Below are 18,697 nucleotides of genomic sequence, written 5' to 3' on the forward strand. Positions count from 1 at the left end.
CTGCAACGTTGAGAAACACTGCTTTATTTTTTTTATTTATTTTTTATTCTTTATTTTTTCCTAGGCCACTAAATCTATGTTTGTTTGTTACAGCAATGCTAGGAAATTATTTTTTTTAATACTATTTTTTATTATATTATGTTAGTCACCATACAGAAACATGGCTTTAGAATGTTGGTCGTATTTCCTAGGACGTATGATACTAAAAATATACAAGTATTGTGCTGAGTATTTTGGTACCTAATCTGTCCAAATTTCTTATGTATTGATCAGATTCTAGCATGGGAATTTAGTCTTACTGACTTATAACTCAAGATTGTATGATTTTGAGAAAGTTTAATTGATACAAATTATAAACAAATTTAAAATGTTCAGCAGCAAGAATGTTGTTAGTGAATGCTGGATTTTGTTGTATTCTTTTAAAGAGTGTTGGTCTGTGTTCTGGCTTGCGGTTGGGTTATTTGCAGATCAAGGTGATCCTTTAGAGTTTTGCTTTTCAGGTTTATTAGGGTAAATACAGAGCAGCCTTTACTCTAGGGCTAACTTAGCCTCACTACTGAGGTGTAGCCCTTCTAAGAACTCTATCCAGTGCCCCCTCTACTGAGGTCTCTCATAATTGGTAGGGTTGTAAAATTTCCAAGCCCCATAAGAACTCCAGAAATTATTCTGTTTATTGCTTTTCAGTGTTTCCTTCCCTGGTGTTGTGGAGTTTCCACTCATATATACTCAGATCACTATTTAGTGAAAGACTCCAGAGGACTCTTCTGTCCTCTCAGCTCTTGCTCCACGTAGCTCTGCCTCTTCTACAGTCATCTGTCCAGCCAATCCTAGTTGCCCCTGCCTCTCCAAATTCTGATCTTGATCTCCACTGAGCTAGACTACTCAGCTTTTTCGGGTTCCTTCTCCCTGCATTTTAGCCTAGAAACTACCTCCAGACCATAAGCTGGTATAATTGTAAGGCTCAATTCATTTGTTTCCCTTCTCCCTAGGGTCACAGTCTTGTGCTGTTTATTGTCCAATGTCTGAAAACACTCGTTTAATATATTTTGTTTTCCTGTTTTCTAATTATTTAGGAGGAAAAATTATGTAGGAGGAAAATCACTAGCTTTGACAGAATCATGGAAATACGAGTTCAGAGCAAAAAATAATGAGGTATTTAAAGAGCACAAATACCATAAAGTAACCCAAATTACAAAGTAACAACAAATCACACCAGACAAATAGGAATTAATAGACCAAACAGAGCAAAACAATTTAAATAAGCTTGTACGTATCTTCAAGTAGCTAAGAAATGATATTTAAAGCATGAGGTTGGGATAATGAGAACCAATTGAAGTTACTGGGTTTGAAAAATAAAATATTTGACCACTTTTGTAAGTATTGCAGACCAGATATTCTGGAGACCACCCCCTCCCAAGGAAAACATCTTGATAAATTTTTAAGTGTTTTAAAGTATAATTCTGGATCCAGAAGTAAGTCAGTCTAGCCTATACTCCCTCCCTTTTCCAAAAATGAAGACTTGAAACAAGTGTGGTCAGTGAAGGTGGAAATGAAGGCTACCCTCATTAAAATGTAAGCTCCATGAGGCAGGGATTTCTGATGGTTTTATTTCTGATGGAGCACAAGGTCCGGAACAAAGTCTGGAACAGAATAAGTGCCGAGGACATATATGTTGAACAGCTGGATGAGTGAATGAATGCATGTTCTAGGGCAAATGGTGAACCCAAGAACCTAGAACTTTGAGTATTAGCTAGTCATGCAGAAGTAGGAGACTAGACCTAGGGGACACTGCAAATGTTGGAGGGCCACTGAACCTCTTCCTGTAAAGCTAGGGCTCTCAAGATGGCCATATGTTTAAGGAAGGGGCTGGCTTTTGAAAAAAAAAAAATTCATTTGCCCAAGAGGAAGGAATTGCCCAAGATCAAGAAATTCATTTGTCTCCAGCATGATGCTAGGAGGAAAAAAAATCCAGTAATAATCCCCTGAGAATTTGCAACCACTGGATTTTCCTCACTTGGATCTGGTGTTGAATTTATACTTCCTGAGTGGTTAAAGAAACATTACTTTATAATTAAATTAGGATAGTTCCAAGTATAGCAAACTTGGGTACCCAGCAGAATCAAACATAAATTTCTTGGTGGAAACCATCCCAGAGTCAAGCCCTTCAGGTCTCCTGCAGATTAAATTCAATCAAGTAAGAGCTCACAATTTAAAAATATATAGATATTCCAAAATCATAAAGTTACAAGCTTCCCTAAATGAAAGTCAGAGGAAACAACCCAAAATAGATTTAGAGATCAAAGACTTCAGACACTGGGATTATCTGAAACAAAGTATAAAACAACTATGAATAATATCTTTAAAAATAAAAGATTGGATCAAAAAATGAGCAGGAAAAAAATAGACTATTAAATATAGTCAGATTTGAGATAGAAGCAAATAGAGCTTCTAAATCTGAAGAGAAAGAACTTCAAATTTAGTATTTTATATGCAGCTAACTAATTCTTTAAATATAAGGATGAAATAAAGATATTCTCAACCATACAAGTCTTCATAATTTTTAACATGCAATAAAAGTATTCCATAAAGAAGTACCCCAGCAAAGAAAAGCAATGCAAAAGGAAGCAATGAGATATAAGAAGAAAGGATGAGTAAATAACTTAGAAAAATCTTACTGTTTTGGATATATTTAGTTAAATAAAATGTATTATTAAAATGAATTTCACCTAAGATCTTTGATTGTTTTAGTTTTTAATGTGACTATTAGAAAATGCAATAGGGCAAAAACAAAAGGAGGTAGAAGCTTAAAGGTTTAAAAGGGAAGAGATAAAACTATCACTATTTCCAGATGATCTTTATATAAAATCTACCGGATTCAACAAACTATTAGCATATTTAGAAAGTTTGGCAAAGTAGCTGAATACAAGATCAATTTATACATACACTTATGCCAGAAATAACCATCTAGAAAATTTACTAGAAAATGAGATACATTCACAACAGCAACAAGAATGAGAAAATATCTAGGAATTAGCTAGGTAATACAAGAAGGTAAAACAATTCATGAAAACATATTTTAAACCTTATTAAATGACATGACACAAGACCTCAATACATGGAAAATCACAGCATATAGAGGTCACAGATTACAATGGTTTTGATGTGCAAGGTAGTGGTGATGAGAGGTAGTTTAATTCTGGACGTATTTTGATGGTAGAGCCAACAAAATTTCCTGATGAATTGGATGTTGAAAGAAAAAAAAAAGGTTAAGAACAGATCTAAGATTTTTGTTCTGAACAGCAGAATGAATGTAATTGTCCTTTAGGGGGAAGATTATTTGGAGTGCATTTGGAAGAAAAGGTTAGAAGTTTGCTCATGAACATGTTAAGTTTGGACTTCCAAGAGAAGATATTGAAGATGCAATGGAATATAGGAGTCTAGAGTTCAGGATAAAGGTGCAAGCTGGAGATAAGTGATCAAGGGAGTCATCAATGAATAAATGGTGCTAGCCATGAGACTGGTGGAGCTCACGGTGGGAGTGAGTATAGATAGAAACGTGACCCACAGATTGAACCTCCAACATGGGCAGAGAGCGGGGAGGAAAACAGGTGCGAGCAACATCAAGTGAAAATGTTTCCTGGAGGAGGGTGAGATCAATCATTTTATTTTTTTCAAATTTCTTCTAGGCTTTAATCATTTTATATTCCCTAGACAAATCCTCCAGATCAGACATTCTTGATTCATGATCTAATATTGTTTACAATATTGCTGTGAGTCTGAGTGTGTGTGTGTGTGTGTGTGGCTGTACGTTTAATGTGTATGCATTTTCTATACAGTGGCTAACTGAACATAACAAAAAATGTCTTAAAAATGAAAACAAAAAACTCCTTTGAGTATCTAAATAAAATTATGAGATCAATCATTTTAAATGATAGGTAGAGTAAAAGGACTGAAAGTTGGTTGTCGGGTTTAGGAATACGGGAGTCATTGGTGACTTGAAAGGGAGCAATTTACGTGAGCAAATTCTATCAGCTCTACTTTCAAAGTGTATTTGGTTGGGACGAAATCATGATTGGAGTGAGCTTAAAGGGAAATGAAAGGAGAGAAATTGGAAAGAGTGAGTATAGACAGCGCTTTGGAGGAGTTTTGCTGTAAAAGAAGAAAAGTGAGGATGTAGATTCAGAAGAGAACAAATGATATGCTTGTAGTGTATGAGTTAGATCTAGAAGAGAGGGAAAAGCTGATGATGGAGGAGAGAGAGGCAGGTATTAAGTAGATGAAGGAGCTAGAATCAAGGGTTAAATTGAACGGGTTCACTTTGATGGGAATATGGATAATTCATTACAGACCTTCTATTTCTTTCATCATTTATTTTTATTTTTTTTTAAAGATTTTATTTATTTATTCGACAGAGATAGAGACAGCCAGCGAGAGAGGGAACACAAGCAGGGAGAGTGGGAGAGGAAGAAGCAGGCTCATAGCGGAAGAGCCTGATGTGGGGCTCGATCCCATAACGCCGGGATCACGCCCTGAGCCGAAGGCAGACGCTTAACCGCTGTGCCACCCAGGCGCCCCTATTTCTTTCATCATTTAAACACTCAGAGTTATTCTTGAGTCCTCAGCTTCTCTTCCCCCACCCCATATTTAATCCACTAGCAAACTTTATCGGCTCTATTTCCAAAGTGTATTGGGATCTGACCACTTCTCAGTATATCCATTACTACCATCTGGGACTAAGCCATCATTCTCTCCTATCTGCTCACCTCAATTGTTACTTTACTTTCTCTCCTAGATTCCATTCTTGCTGCCACCTCCCATTCTCTACACGGTATCCAAAGGGTTTAAATTACATAAACTAGATCATATCATTCTCCTGCTCAAAACCCTTCAACATAAAGTCTGAGGATGGATACTACCCAACTTTAAGACTTATTACAAAACCACAGTAATCAAGATAGTGTGGTATTGGTGCAAGAATAGACAAGTAGATAAATGGACCCAAATGGAGAGCACAGTAATAGACCCGCATAAGTATAAACTGATCTTTGACAAAAGAGCAAAGGCAGCACAATGGAGCAAAGATAGTCTTTTCCACACATGTTGCTAGAACAACTGCACATCCACACGCAAAAAAAGTAAATCTAGACGCAAATTAAAGCCCTTACAAAATTAACTTACAGCTCACAAAAATTAACTCAAAATGGATCATAAGACCTAAGTGTGAAATGCAAAACTATAAAACTCCAAAAGATATGATAGGAGAAAACCTAGCTGACCTTGGATATGGTGATGACTTTTAGATACAACATCAAAGACATGATCCATGAAAGAAATAATTGATAAGCTGAACATTAAAATTAAAAACATCTGCTCTGCAAAAGACACGTGTCTTTTGACACAATGTCAAGAAAATGAGAAGACAAGCCACAGACTGAGAGAAAATATTCCCAAAAGACACACCTGATAAAGGACTGTTATCCAAAATATACAAACAACCCCCAAACCTCAACAATAAGAACACAAACAACCTGATTTAAAAAAAATGGAGAACCAAGGGGCGCCTGGGTGGCACAGCGGTTGGGCGTCTGCCTTCGGCTCAGGGCGTGATCCCGGCGTTATGGGATCGAGCCCCACATCAGGCTCTTCCGCTATGAGCCTGCTTCTTCCTCTCCCACTCCCCCTGCTTGTGTTCCCTCTCTCGCTGGCTGTCTCTATCTCTGTCGAATAAATAAATAAAATCTTAAAAAATAAAAAAAATAAAAATAAATTAAAAAAATGGAGAACCTTGACACCTCACCAAAGAAGATTCACAGGTGACAAATAAGCATCCGAAGAGATGCTCTACATCTTATGTCTTCAGGGAAATGCAAATGAAAACAACGAGATACCACTGTCCTCCTATCAGAACGGCTGAAATCCAACACTGACAATACCAAATGCTGGTGAATGTGGAGCAACCCAAATTCTCATTCATTGCTGATGAGAATGCAAAATAGTTCAGTCGCTTTGGAAGATGGTCTGGTGGTTTCTTCCGAAAGAAAACATACTCTTACCATAAGATCTAGCAATCATGCTCTTTGGTATTTACCCAAATGAGTTGAAAACTTATGTCTGGTATGGTGACTAACATAATATAATAAAACAAATTATTAAAAAAAAAGAAATGTCATCAATGAAATTGAGAAGGAAAAAAACAAAACAAAACGTATGTCTACCCAAAAGCCTGTGCAAGGGTGTTTATAGCAGCTTTATTCATAATTACCAAAACTTGGAAGCAAACGACATGTCTTTCAGTAGGTGAATGGATAAATAAACTTGGTACGTTTAGAAAAGGCTATATACTGTATGACTCAAACTCTATGACATTCTGGAAAAGGCAAAACTATGAAGACAGTAAAAAGAGCAGTGGTTGTCGGGAGTTAGAGAGGACCGAGAGATGAGAAGGCAGAGCGCGGAGGAGGTTTAGGGCAGTGGAACTATTCTCTATGATACTAAAGTGGCAAATACATATTGTCATACATTTGCCCAACCCCCCTGAATGCACAGTGCCAAGAATGAGCCCTAATGCAAACTATGGACTTGGATGATAATGATGCATCGGGGTGGGTTCATTCGTTGTAACATATGTACCACTTTGGTGGAGGATGTTGATAAGAGGCTGTGCACGTGTGAAGGCAGGGGGGAATATGGCAACACTGTATTTTCTGTTCAATTTGCTGTGAATTTAAACTACTCTAAAAAATAAAGTCTATACGTAGTGAAGAGAAGGGCCATATGCACCCCAATGTTCATAGCAGCAATGTCCACAATAGCTAAATCGTGGAAGGAGCCGAGATGCCCTTCAACAGATGACTGGATTAAGAAGCTGTGGTCCATATATACAATGGAATATTACTCAGCTATCAGAAAGAACGAGTTCTCAACATTTGCTACAACATGGACAGCACTGGAGGAGATAATGCTAAGTGAAATAAGTCAAGCAGAGAAAGACAACTATCATATGATTTCTCTCATCTATGGAACATAAGAACTAGGATGATCAGTAGGGGAAGAAAGGGATAAAGAAAGGGGGGGGTAATCAGAAGGGGGAATGAAACATGAGAGACTATGGACTATGAGAAACAAACTGAGGACTTCAGAGGGGAGGGGGGTGGGGGAATGGGATAGACCGGTGATGGGTAGTAAGGAGGGCACGTATTGCATGGTGCACTGGGTGTTATACACAACTAATGAATCATCGAGCCTTACATCGGAAACCGGGGATGTACTGTATGGTGACTAACATAATATAATAAAAATCATTAAAAAAAAAAATAAAGTCTATAAGAAATAAACCCTCTAATGGATTCCTAGCATTCTTAAAATCAAGCCCAATGTCCTTATGTTGGCCATGATGTGGACCTTGACCTAATTTCCAGTCTTTCACCCCTTCATTTCCTGATTTCCAATCACTCTAGCCTTTTACCTTTTCGAGGAGCATTTTCCTCAACTTAGGGCCAGATAAAACCATGGCTCACTTCATTGGGCAGTCTGCTCAAATATCAAGTCCTGGAGACACAATTCCTGACACATTACCTATTTAAATAGTGTCCCCTGTTAAATCTCATTCTGTTTATCTTGCTTTATTTTTCTTTACAGCTCTTACAACTGACCATATGCATTTGTATATATCTGCATGTATTATATATATGTATATGTATAAATACATAAAAATACATATACACACTTATATCCATGTATATGTTTTGGTCAATATTTTCCCTAGTTTATAAACTCCACAAGAGTTTTCATCACCACTATACCACCATTTGTTAAACGATCAATGAATGAGCAGAAAAATAAATGACTAAGTACACCAATGTGGATAGATCTTACAAATATTGTGTTAAGTGAAAAATTAAGAAACATAATGAAAACTGCAGGCCCATAAATTTATGTAAATTATAAACAAAAGCTTCAATGAAATCTAATGGGGGAAAAGAAAGTATTTTCAACAAATGGTGCTAGAACCATTGTAATGGAAAGAAAAATGAATTTCAACCCTCACCTCATACTACACATTAAAATTAACTAGAGGTAGGTCATTTTTAAACACACAGGTTTAAAATATAAATCTTCTAGAAGAAAATACAGGAGAATATCTTCATGAACTTAAGTGAATACAGGCAAAATTTCTTAGATAACACACACAAAAAAGCAGCAGCCATAAAATAAAACAAAAAAAATCCGGATACAATAGATTTCATTAAAATAAAAAAGTCTGTTTATCAAAAGACATCATTAAGAAAATGAAAAGTTAAGCTATATACTGGTATAAAATATTTACAGTACAAAAATCTATAATATGTATAGAACTTCTAAAAATCAACAATAGAACTATAAACAACCTGAGTTTTTAGATGGGCAAAGGATCTAGACTCTTTATAAAAGAAGAAATACAGATGGCCAATAAGCACATGAAAAAATATCCGATACCATAAGTCATCAGGGAAATGCCAGTCAAAACTACAAGGACGTATTCTTACACACCCACTAGGATAGAATGCTCAGACATCACTGGTGGCAATGTCGGATGGCACCAACAACTTAGAAAGCTGTTTTCCAGCTTCTCGTAAAGTTAAACATATACTTTCCCAGTGACATAACAATTCTACTCCTGGGTATTTACCCAAAGAAAATGAAAACACATGTGTACACAAAGACTTGTGCACAGATGTTCATAACATTTTTATTTGAAACAGTCAAAAAATGGAACCAACCCATATGTGCATCAACTGATGAATGGATAAAGTATATGCCTTCATAAAATAGAATCCCTCTCAGCAACACAAAGGAGTGAATTAGATGGATGTCTTTTAAAAACATTACATTGCATGAAGGAAGCCAGGCACGAAAGACTGTATATACTGCATGAGTCTGCCTCAAGTCTGCAAAACTCATGTGGGGGATAGAAATTTCCACAGCGGTTGCCTCTGGAGGGTGGGGATTGACTAGAAAGAGGCATAAAGGAACTTACTGGGGAGATGAAAATGTTCTATATCTTGCCTGGGGTGGTGGTTATTTCTCAGGAATACATCAAACTGTATTTAATCAGTGTATTTAATGAAAGAAAATTATACCTACAAAAATGCCTACATATATAATAATCCTGAATAATCCTATATATTTTTCAGGGATTATTACTTAACTAAGAACATCTTTTAAACATTTTAAAATAGGTCCTTTCTGGGGGTGGGGCAGATACTACGATGGCATATAAAATATATTACAAAATAATAAAATAAAATAAAAACTCAGGAACCGATGAAGTATGTTATGCAATGAGGAGAGTGACGAGATGTGAAGTGTGCACCTGGGATGAGACAGGAAGGAAGGGAAGCAGGAAGGCAGGAAAAGGGAGAAGATAGGCAGAGAGGGAAAGAAAGGAAAATGGAAAAGATATGTAGGGAGGGAAGATGATTGAGAGGTAATAGAGAGAGAGAGAGAAGGGAAGAATGACTCTCTGCATACTCTGCATACTTGTATTGCCTGTTCTTTCTCTCTATTTGTCCTCTCCCCTCAAGCAGATCATAAGGCTTGGGAGGGAGGGATCTCTGTAAGTTTCTGCACCAGGCAGGGTCCAGACGAATTGACTGGCTCGCTGGTTAACAGGCAGCAAGAGGTCGGATCAAACACCAGGTGTGCATTTTGTAGCATAGACCATCCTTTTATTGGGATTTAAGAGAAGAAAACACTGGTAGCATTTTGGGGGAAAACACCGTGAAGGCAGGGGCATCCATGATTTCATGAACCAGGGCTCCCACAGGCCCCAAGGTGACCATTTCATTATCAGGAGGGGCCTCCAGGAGGCCTCAGTCTGACTTACTACTGGGCAGTGGGTACTGCACAGGTGTGGATTTTAAAGACTCCCAGGGTGCACAGGGCTCTGCAGGGCTTCTCATATACTGCCGCCGCCACCGCCAGGCCCTCACCCTCCCTGCTCTCATGTGTGGTTGCTGCTCCCTGCTTTGGGCAGTCAGTTGTCTCTCCATGCTGGTAGCTCCATGCTCCTGCTCTGGACCCTCTGGTTCAGTTCAGCTCAGTAAGATCCTTCCTCATGCCGGCTCTGGGAGAGGTCAAAGTGGGGAACCAGGATGACTGAGTCATGGCTTTGCCTTCAAGGGGCTTGGGGTCTTGAGTGAAAGACAGAAATGAAGAGAATTCCAGAGTGAGACAGCAAATGCTAAGACAACCACTGGGGCCCAGCATCGGGCACTGGGTCCACCTGTGATTCCAGGGAAGACTCAGAGGTGCTACCTGGGCTGAATCTCAAAGCTCCTAGACTTCCTTCTTCCTGTAGAGTAGTGCTGAGCTCTGCTGCTCTTCCTCCCTAGGCATTCCCAGGCCTATAGGGGTCAGCCATGCTTCTAGCAGCCCCTGCTCCTGGCTGTCCACACCGCACATTCATCATAGACTTGAATGTTGGGGGAGAGCATTATCCCCGAGATACTCTAGTCCTCGCTTCAAGCACACCTCACATGAGCTACCATGAGCTACAAGAACCAGGAGAGCAGGGTTCAAGTCTCACCTCTTACTAGCTGGGTGACTTGTGGCAATTGACTTAGCAGCCCTTGGCATCAATTTCCCAGTCTCTAAAATTGGGGCAGTAACACTGTCCTCAGAACATGGTCCTGGGGATTATGTGGGTCATTTTCCAAAAAACATTTACAATCGGTTGACTTTATTATTTTTTTTAATTCCAGTATAGTTAACACACGGTGTTATATTAGTTTCAGGTATACAATATAGTGATTCAACCATTCTATTCATTCCTCAACATAAGTGTACAAGGCAGTCGTGTTTTTACCACTCGTAGCCCCAAGGGTGGCACATGGTGTGTAGTCAACACCATCTTCCCACTTCTCTCTTCTTCAGTGGGTGAAATGAGTTTTCAAACTGGGCTTCACAGAAACCGTCCATAACAGTTGTACCTGGCTTGCTCATGGGCAATCAGAGGGGATTTAGAAGGAGAAGCAGGTTTCCATACCTTTGTGAAAGTAGTATCGGAATCTTTTAAGGCAATAGTGGAGACATTATTTATGAATCCAGTTTCTCTTTTTATTCTATCTATAAATTATATCCTTATCATCCTATAGAGAAAAATTTACTGCCAGATATAATCAGAGATTACCAGAAATCAAACAGCACGTGTGTTGTCACCTGTGGATAGGGAATTGATTGCATTTTTTTCAATGACCCAGATATGGTGCAAGAGAGAATGAGTGAGAATGAAGAAGAAGGAGAAAGAAGAAGAAGAAGAAGAAGAAGAAGAAGAAGAAGAAGAAGAAGAAGGAGAAAAGAGAAGGAGGAGGAGAAGGAGAAGAGGAGGAAGAGGAAGAAGAGGAAGAAGGAGGAGGAGCAGCAGGAGAGGAGGGGCGGGAGGAGGAGCAAAAGGAGGGAGACGGAGACAGAGATATGTCTCCCAAACTTCTATCTCAGCTACTTATTACCTTAATACTTTTTTTTTCAAAGATTTTATTTATTTATTTGACAGAGATAGAGACAGCCAGCGAGAGAGGGAACACAAGCAGGGGGAGTGGGAGAGGAAGAAGCAGGCTCATAGCGGAGGAGCCTGATGTGGGGCTCGATCCCATAACGCCGGGATCACGCCCTGAGCCGAAGGCAGACGCTTAACGACTGCGCTACCCAGGCACCCCCATTACCTTAATACTTATATCAACTCTACCTTATCATATCTCAATTAAAATATTTTCTAATACCTGCTTCTAGGATTTCAAAGTATGAAAACACTCCAGGCATTCCAGCTCTAGGTTATCCATAAAAAATCAATTCACTGAAAGTCAGTTTATCTAAGGATCGTTTCCATAAAGACCAATCTATCAAATGTCCCAACTTTATAAAATACATGTTCCTTTCAACTACCCGCGAAGCTTATAGCGACTCATTACAGATGCATTGCCAGGGCCGGAGAGAGCCATCAAGAGAGTCAGGCCTCCCGGGATCTGGGGCCCTGAAACTCTCCTTCCTCCTCAGTCTCCCCTGCTCTGCTCTTCTGTCTCCTCCCCTGTCTGTCTGCATAACCAATCATCCACGAATGTGACAGCTTAAAATAACAATAACCATTATTATCTCCCAGGGTTCCTGTGGGTCAGGGATTCAGGGCGGATTCGCTGGCTGATTCAGGCTTGGGGTCTCCTACAAGGCTGCAGTCAAGATATCCTGCCATCCGAGGGCTGGAGCTGGACCCTCCACTTCCCAGATGGCTAGCTGTAGTAAGTGCCGGACCATTAGCTTTTTTTATTGTAAGTGCCTGACATGAAGCTTCTGATGGCTGAGGCATCCACTTCAAAGACAGCCATCTCCAATAAACACACTGCCAGCAACACAGCTAGATAAAGAGCCAGGCCACCCCACCCATGAATTTCCATTTTTTAGTGACCCTGCTTTTCCCTTCTGGAACTTTAATTCCTGCTCTTAGGTTTTCATTTCATCCACGAAAAGTGAACCCTTGAGACCCTAGGCGCCCCACTCTCAATCCCAATAAAGGCAGAACCCCAGGTCCATGCTCACTCTCTCTCCACCCATGATTTTGCTCTGCGGTCCCCGGGGGGACCATGTACCCTCCAGGACCTGTGAAAGATAAACCTTATTTTTGCAAAGTTCTCTGATGGCTGTTGCTGAGGTTAAAACTGTTGCAATTGCAGTAAGAACCTCAGGACTAGCCTGGCCACAACACTGGCCTGGGTTAGGGAAACGTCTGTGCGGGGCCTTATAGGTGAGAGCCCCAGGCATTTCTAGCTCAGAGCATCTCTATGGACAGGCTGGGATCCAAACCCACATTCAGGCATTCACAGCTGTTGGTGGGTGGCCTCAGTTCCTCCCTGGCCACGTACACCACTCAGGACAGCTCAGGTATCCCACAACATATCATCCGGCTATTCTAGAACTAGTGATCTAAGAGATGGAGGTGGAAGCTGCAGGCTCATTTCTGCAGCATGCTGCTGGTACACAGCTCATCCCCACCCAACATGGATAGGACTATACTGGGTGGTAGTTGGAGGTGGGGCCCGCTGGAGGCTGGCTCCCACACTCCCCCCTCCCTCCTGTTCATAGCCTTAGTCTCACTCTCCTCCCTCTGCCCCTCAGTCTTCCCTCCTCTCTGCTTCTCAGACTCTCCCTTTGTCTCTCCTCCAGCCTCTCCTTTCTCTGGGATCAGCAGCCTGGCAGTGTCTAGCACTCATTTTCTCCAACCCCCTCCCCCTCCCCCAGGCCCCAGGCCCCCTCCCCACTCAGACCCCTCCCCAGCTACAGCTGCAGGGAGCTGAAGCAACAGAGTGACATTCCTTGAAATAGGAACAAGTCAACCAAAACCTGCTAGAAAAAAACAAATCTCCTGAAGACATTCCAAATCTATTATCATCAGAAATTTTATAAAAAGCTAAAACATTTTTTTTTTTTTGTAAATCAGTAAATTCAGTAGAATTGGGGGAAGGGTCCTTATAATGCTACAATTTTGGCAAAACAGAAAATGGCTATTCAAAGGATTAGAAAGAAATGAGTAAACCCTGAAAGCATGAATAAATGAGTAAAACCGTTCCCATGGAAAGCACTGGAACTTTGGCCATAGGCATTAGAGGACTAGGTTAAAATTCACTGATCATCTTCAGAAAGACTGTTTCTTAAAACAAGCTCATTGTAAGCAGGTCCATGGGGCAATGGTCATCCCAAGAATCTATCCTTTTTATGAATGGCTTTCAGAGAGCTGGCCCACCCCAGAGTCCTCCCCTTTTGGCTGTGAGATCAGCTTCCAGATGTCTTTCTGGTTTAGCACCTTGAACACGCCACCAGCCAGGGGCTTCAGCTCCTGACCCTCCGACAAAGCCCCCCGAAACCTCAGGTATGCAGTAACCCGCCCCCGCAGACCTCAGCCACCAGGTAAAGCAGTTCTGAGATCATGGGCTCCACTGAGACTATCAAAGCAGCTTAATTCTTACAGCTGCCCTATTACATAGACACTGCCATCCTTCACACACAGCACAGACACTGGGTGACTTGTCACACAGGGTCCCACGAGAAGTGGACGAGAGAATATTCAAGACCAAATCGGGCCATCTGGATGCTCCCTCCACTTCTGACCATAAGTGGGAGCCCTGCCTCCTTCCTGCCTTCACTCCATCCTGCTTTCCAGTCCTGGGATTCTGAATCCTGGAGACCCCAGGCACAGGCAGTGTGACACAGAATGAAAACTCCAGGTCGGGTCAGAAGGGGTGGGTCTGCCTGTGAGGGGAGACCTCCTTCCTAACACGCTCCTAGCCGTGTGCACTGTGACTGCTAGTCCCCAGGCCTGTTGCCTGCTGACCGGAAGTGGGTACTAAGTGTGCTGTGGACCTTAGGGGCCAGCTGCTTGCCTAGCTACCGGCAGCATGTTCTTCCCACCTGTTCCAGAGGGTTCTTTCCAGGGCAGCAGAGCCCAGGACTCCCCGCCGTGGCTTTCTCTTCTGACATGGCAAATGGGCATTTCTGATTAACCACGGCAGCTGCTCTCTGCAGAGGAAACAGAGTGAATCACTCTAAAGGAACTTTCAAGCCCCCAGAGAGAAAAAAAGGAAAAAATAATTTTCAGTCTCCTCGCTCCTTCATCTCTTTATTCCACTTCTCTCTTCTTCTCTTCACCTTCTTTAGACTTTTCTCCCTCTGTCTCTCTGACTTTCCACCTCGCTGTCGCTCTGTGCACCTCTGTTTCTTTCTCCGTTTCTCTTGCATCTCTGCGCCTCTCATTTACATTTTCATTTGAGATCAGGGACGAACTGGGTCCCCAAGGCATAGCCTGGCATCCGGGACCAAGGACAGGCAGTAGCTGAGGAAGGGGAGGTGTCACAGAGGTGACAGCAAACTGCACAGTGTGCTTCTTAGGAAGTCACAGCTGTCTCACACTCGTCCTGCACCATTGCTTTGCTGACCCCTGGGGACAAAGGTTGTCTGGGGCACAGAGAGAGGAGGGTGAGAGTGAGGCTGACAGGCTGGAGGAACCAACCCTGCTGGGGTTCCTGTTTTGCAGGAAACCACAAGAGTGGGCTTTGCTTTTTCAGCAGACTTAGCTGTTCTGTGGAACCTGACAAGGTTTTGTTAACATCACTGCAGGGCATCTCGGATGGCCATGGTCATTTGTAGGTGGCAACCCAGGGGCTTCTCTCTCTTTACCGCATTGAGAAATGGGCAGAGGAAACCCAGAACATCCCCATGGGTGTATCTCAGGCATCCCTCACACACAGCTGGGGCTCCAGAGCAGTGGGGTGCTAGGAGTACATTCACTGTGTGCTCCTTTTGTCCATAGGTCCACAGAGGGGTGCCAGGACGGCACCAGGTAGTGAAAAGGGCACCTCTTGAATGTCCTTTGAAAATGCCAAATATATCACGGGAGCAAATAAGGGCAGTTAGGTCAGACACCTATGCCTCCATGACAAATCACGAACACCTAATTTTTATTAAAAATATATCGTTTAAAAGTATTTTTCCTATTCATGAAGCTTTATTTTTCCCTCAAGTGCAACTGTCTGCTCTATAATACCCTGACAGTGTATTTTCAGTCACAGTAAATATTTTGAATAAGGCAGTCATCAAATTTCCACTTTGGAGGTTATTTCTAGACTCTGTCTCATGCTTCCATGAAGATGGCTCATTTCTTCCTGAAGTGGCTCTTGCTCCTTTTCATTCCTCTCTTTCTTTTCTTTTCTTTTTCTTAAAGGGAGAATGACTAGCTCGTTATACCCACTTCTGCATAGTTAGGAAAGGTCTACTGCTTTTCCCTTTTAGAGTGATGTATTTCATGGCAATGGTTGAAGCCAGTTGGAGGGAGGTGGGGAGCTGTATGAAACCTCAGCAGGAGAATAAGTGATCTGTAGAAGAGGAAATAGAATTGACAGAACATTACTTTCAAACTCAGTGACCTGGGATCCGTCTTGGGGCCAGCGCTGTCCCAGGGAAGAACCTTGGAGCTGCAATTTTTGTCTTCGGAATCTTGACGCCTCTCCCACTCTAATTTTGACTTGCTCGCTTTATTTATTCCTGAAGGAATATTGAATATCTACTGTTTACATGTTGCTAGGGCTCTATAAGGGGTCTTAAAGTGGTCTTTATGTTGTGTTGGGTGATAAAGTGTCTCTCCTAAGGTCTTTTCTTGCTATAGCCATTCCACATGTGAATCAGTACTACAGGGTGGAGGAAGAGGAAGGGGAAGAGGAATGCCCAGTTCTCTTCACTGCTGGGTGGCACGGACGTGTGAGATAGGGCGCTGTGTTCTTGGTTGGAGGAGATCCATGCATCAGCCCAGGCATTGGCATTGAACTTGGCGGTCCTATCTGATGAGCCCATTGATATGAGAAAGTTAATTTAATTTGACTAGACTCTACATCAATGCCATCGAGGTGGGAACAGATATGCCATTATGAAACAGCACTGCAGGTGAACGAGGCGTCGCACGGACACTCAGGAGCTGTCTAGCGGAGATGAAGCTCGTACATGTTGAAGACACAAGACACAATGTAGCAGGTGCCATAAGAAAAGTGCAGAGGCTACACAAGTTCAATGAAAGACAGATGACAAAAAGAAAGTTTTAAGCAGGAGGTGGCTTTTGCCTTGAGGGCTACATGGCATTTCAGTGGACACAGGAACCAGGTTATGGATGTTATGGGCTGGCAGACTAAGGAATTTGGCTCTATCTACTGGGTTAAGAGAAGGAATGCCAAATACACTGCTCATCCGCCCCATTCATCTCCCTCCCATACTCACCGCTGCCACATAGAAACACCAGGAGTTGATTGCGGCACTTGGTTCTGACCTGAGAATGGCCTCAGAATCCATGTGCTTCTCAACATACAAACATAAAAATACCCAGCGTCTTGTGGCAGCCATGGAGGTGCCCTTCCGGATCTGTCTTCAAGGGAAACTTTTGCAAGGAACACAGCTGACTGACACCCTCCAGCAGCCACACCTTTGGATCCTTCATGGTGTCCACACCTGGTCAGATTTCTTCCAGCTGCTCCTGGCCAACGACTAGGCATGGCAGGGCTACCGGAACTGGGCCATTCTTGCCCTTGGGATGCCTTTTGTAGGCAGCTTTGGCTCAAGGACTCCCTATCAGTCTGGCCGGGACTCGCTGAGCCCTACTCTGCAGTCTGAAGCTCTTCCCACCCACGTCTCGCATCTTCCTCTGAACAGGTGTCAGACCTGCATTGTGGGAAGGCCTCCCCCTACTTCTGCATCCACCCCCCTACCCTTCTTAGGTATTTCTCCCTTAAATCTCTTACACCTTTTTATTTTTTAAAGATTTTATTTATTTATTTGACAAAGAGAGAGAGAGTGCGCAAGGGGGGGGAGCAGCAGTCAGAGGGAGGGGGAAAAGCAGGCTCCCTGCCGAGCAGAGAGCCTGACACAGGACTTGATCCCAGGACCCTGAGATCATGATCCCTGAGCCAAAGGCAGATGCCTAACTGACTGAGCCACCCAGGCACCCCAGATCTCTTACACCTTTAACCCCATCTTGGTGCTTGCTTCTGGGAGGACCCAAACTGACACATGACCGCTCCTAATTGATTGAATTGCATTTAGGTCAAAAGCTTTTTTGCCATTTCTGCTGTTGAGAATGGGAATCCATTGACAGTTTGGATACAGGGGAATGATCTGGTTGGAGCTATCCAGTAGCAGTACACGCAGAATGTATCCACTAGAGTCAAGGAGACCAATTAAGGGGCTGTGGCAGTAGTTCAGGTGGTAGAGGCCTGGACTAGGATAGTAGAGTGGGAACTGGGAGGGGGGTACAAGTGACACTGCCACATTTACCTGAACTGACTGCCCTTGTCACCTGTGTCTCTCCTACCCATGTGGAGAAAAATGATACATAGTAGCATTTAGAGGAAAGAGCACTGACGCAGAATTCAGGAAGCCTGGGCTCAGCTCCAGCACTAACTAACCAGGCACCCAGGAAATGATTGCTCTGACCTCAGCTTGTGTCGTCTGCAAATGGACACTGTAGGTGGGATGACCTGATCTTGAAATTCTACTCCTGTCTCACACGCTCCCCTACCTCTTTAACCTTGTGGTAAAAAATACATATAGCATGACGTTTGCCATCTTACCCATGTCTTTTTTTTTTTTTTAAGATTTTATTTATTTGAGAGAGAGAAAGAGAGAACATGAGCAGGGGGGAGGGGCGGGGGAGAGGGAGAAGCAGACTCCCCACTGAGCAGGGAGACTGACATGGGGCTTGATCCCAGGACCCTGGGATCATGAGCAGGCAGACGCTTAACCAACTGAGCCCCCCAGGTGCCCCCCATCTTACCCATTTCTAAATGTACATTCAGTGGTGTTAAGTACACTCCTGTTGTGTGCAACCATCTGTGTCCAGAAGGATTTTCTTCTTCAAAACGGAAGCTCTGTACCCCTAAAACGTGAACTCCCTATCCTCCTCCCTCCCCTCTCCCGCCAGACCCTGGAAACCACCACTCCACTTTCTTTCTCTATGAATTTCACTCCTCAAGATACCTCACATGAGTAGAATCATACAGTATTTGTCCTTTTGTAACTGGCTTATTTCACTTGGAATGATGTCTTCAAGATTCATCCATCTGGCAACATGTGTCAGACTTTCCTTTCTTTTTAAGGCTAAATAATGCTCCATTGTAAGTCTGTATTGCATTTC

At 42.4% G+C, this 18,697-nt stretch overlaps 1 long non-coding RNA gene across 3 annotated transcripts in view; it reads left to right on the plus strand.

Moving 5' to 3' along the window:
* LOC121099776 overlaps positions 1–18,697 on the plus strand; it is an 82,760-nt gene that overhangs the window by 43,212 nt on the left and 20,851 nt on the right. The window lies entirely within an intron of this gene.

Source organism: Ursus maritimus, unplaced genomic scaffold (genome assembly GCF_017311325.1).
Source record: "Ursus maritimus isolate PB19 unplaced genomic scaffold, ASM1731132v1 scaffold_30, whole genome shotgun sequence".
NCBI lineage: Eukaryota > Metazoa > Chordata > Mammalia > Carnivora > Ursidae > Ursus > Ursus maritimus.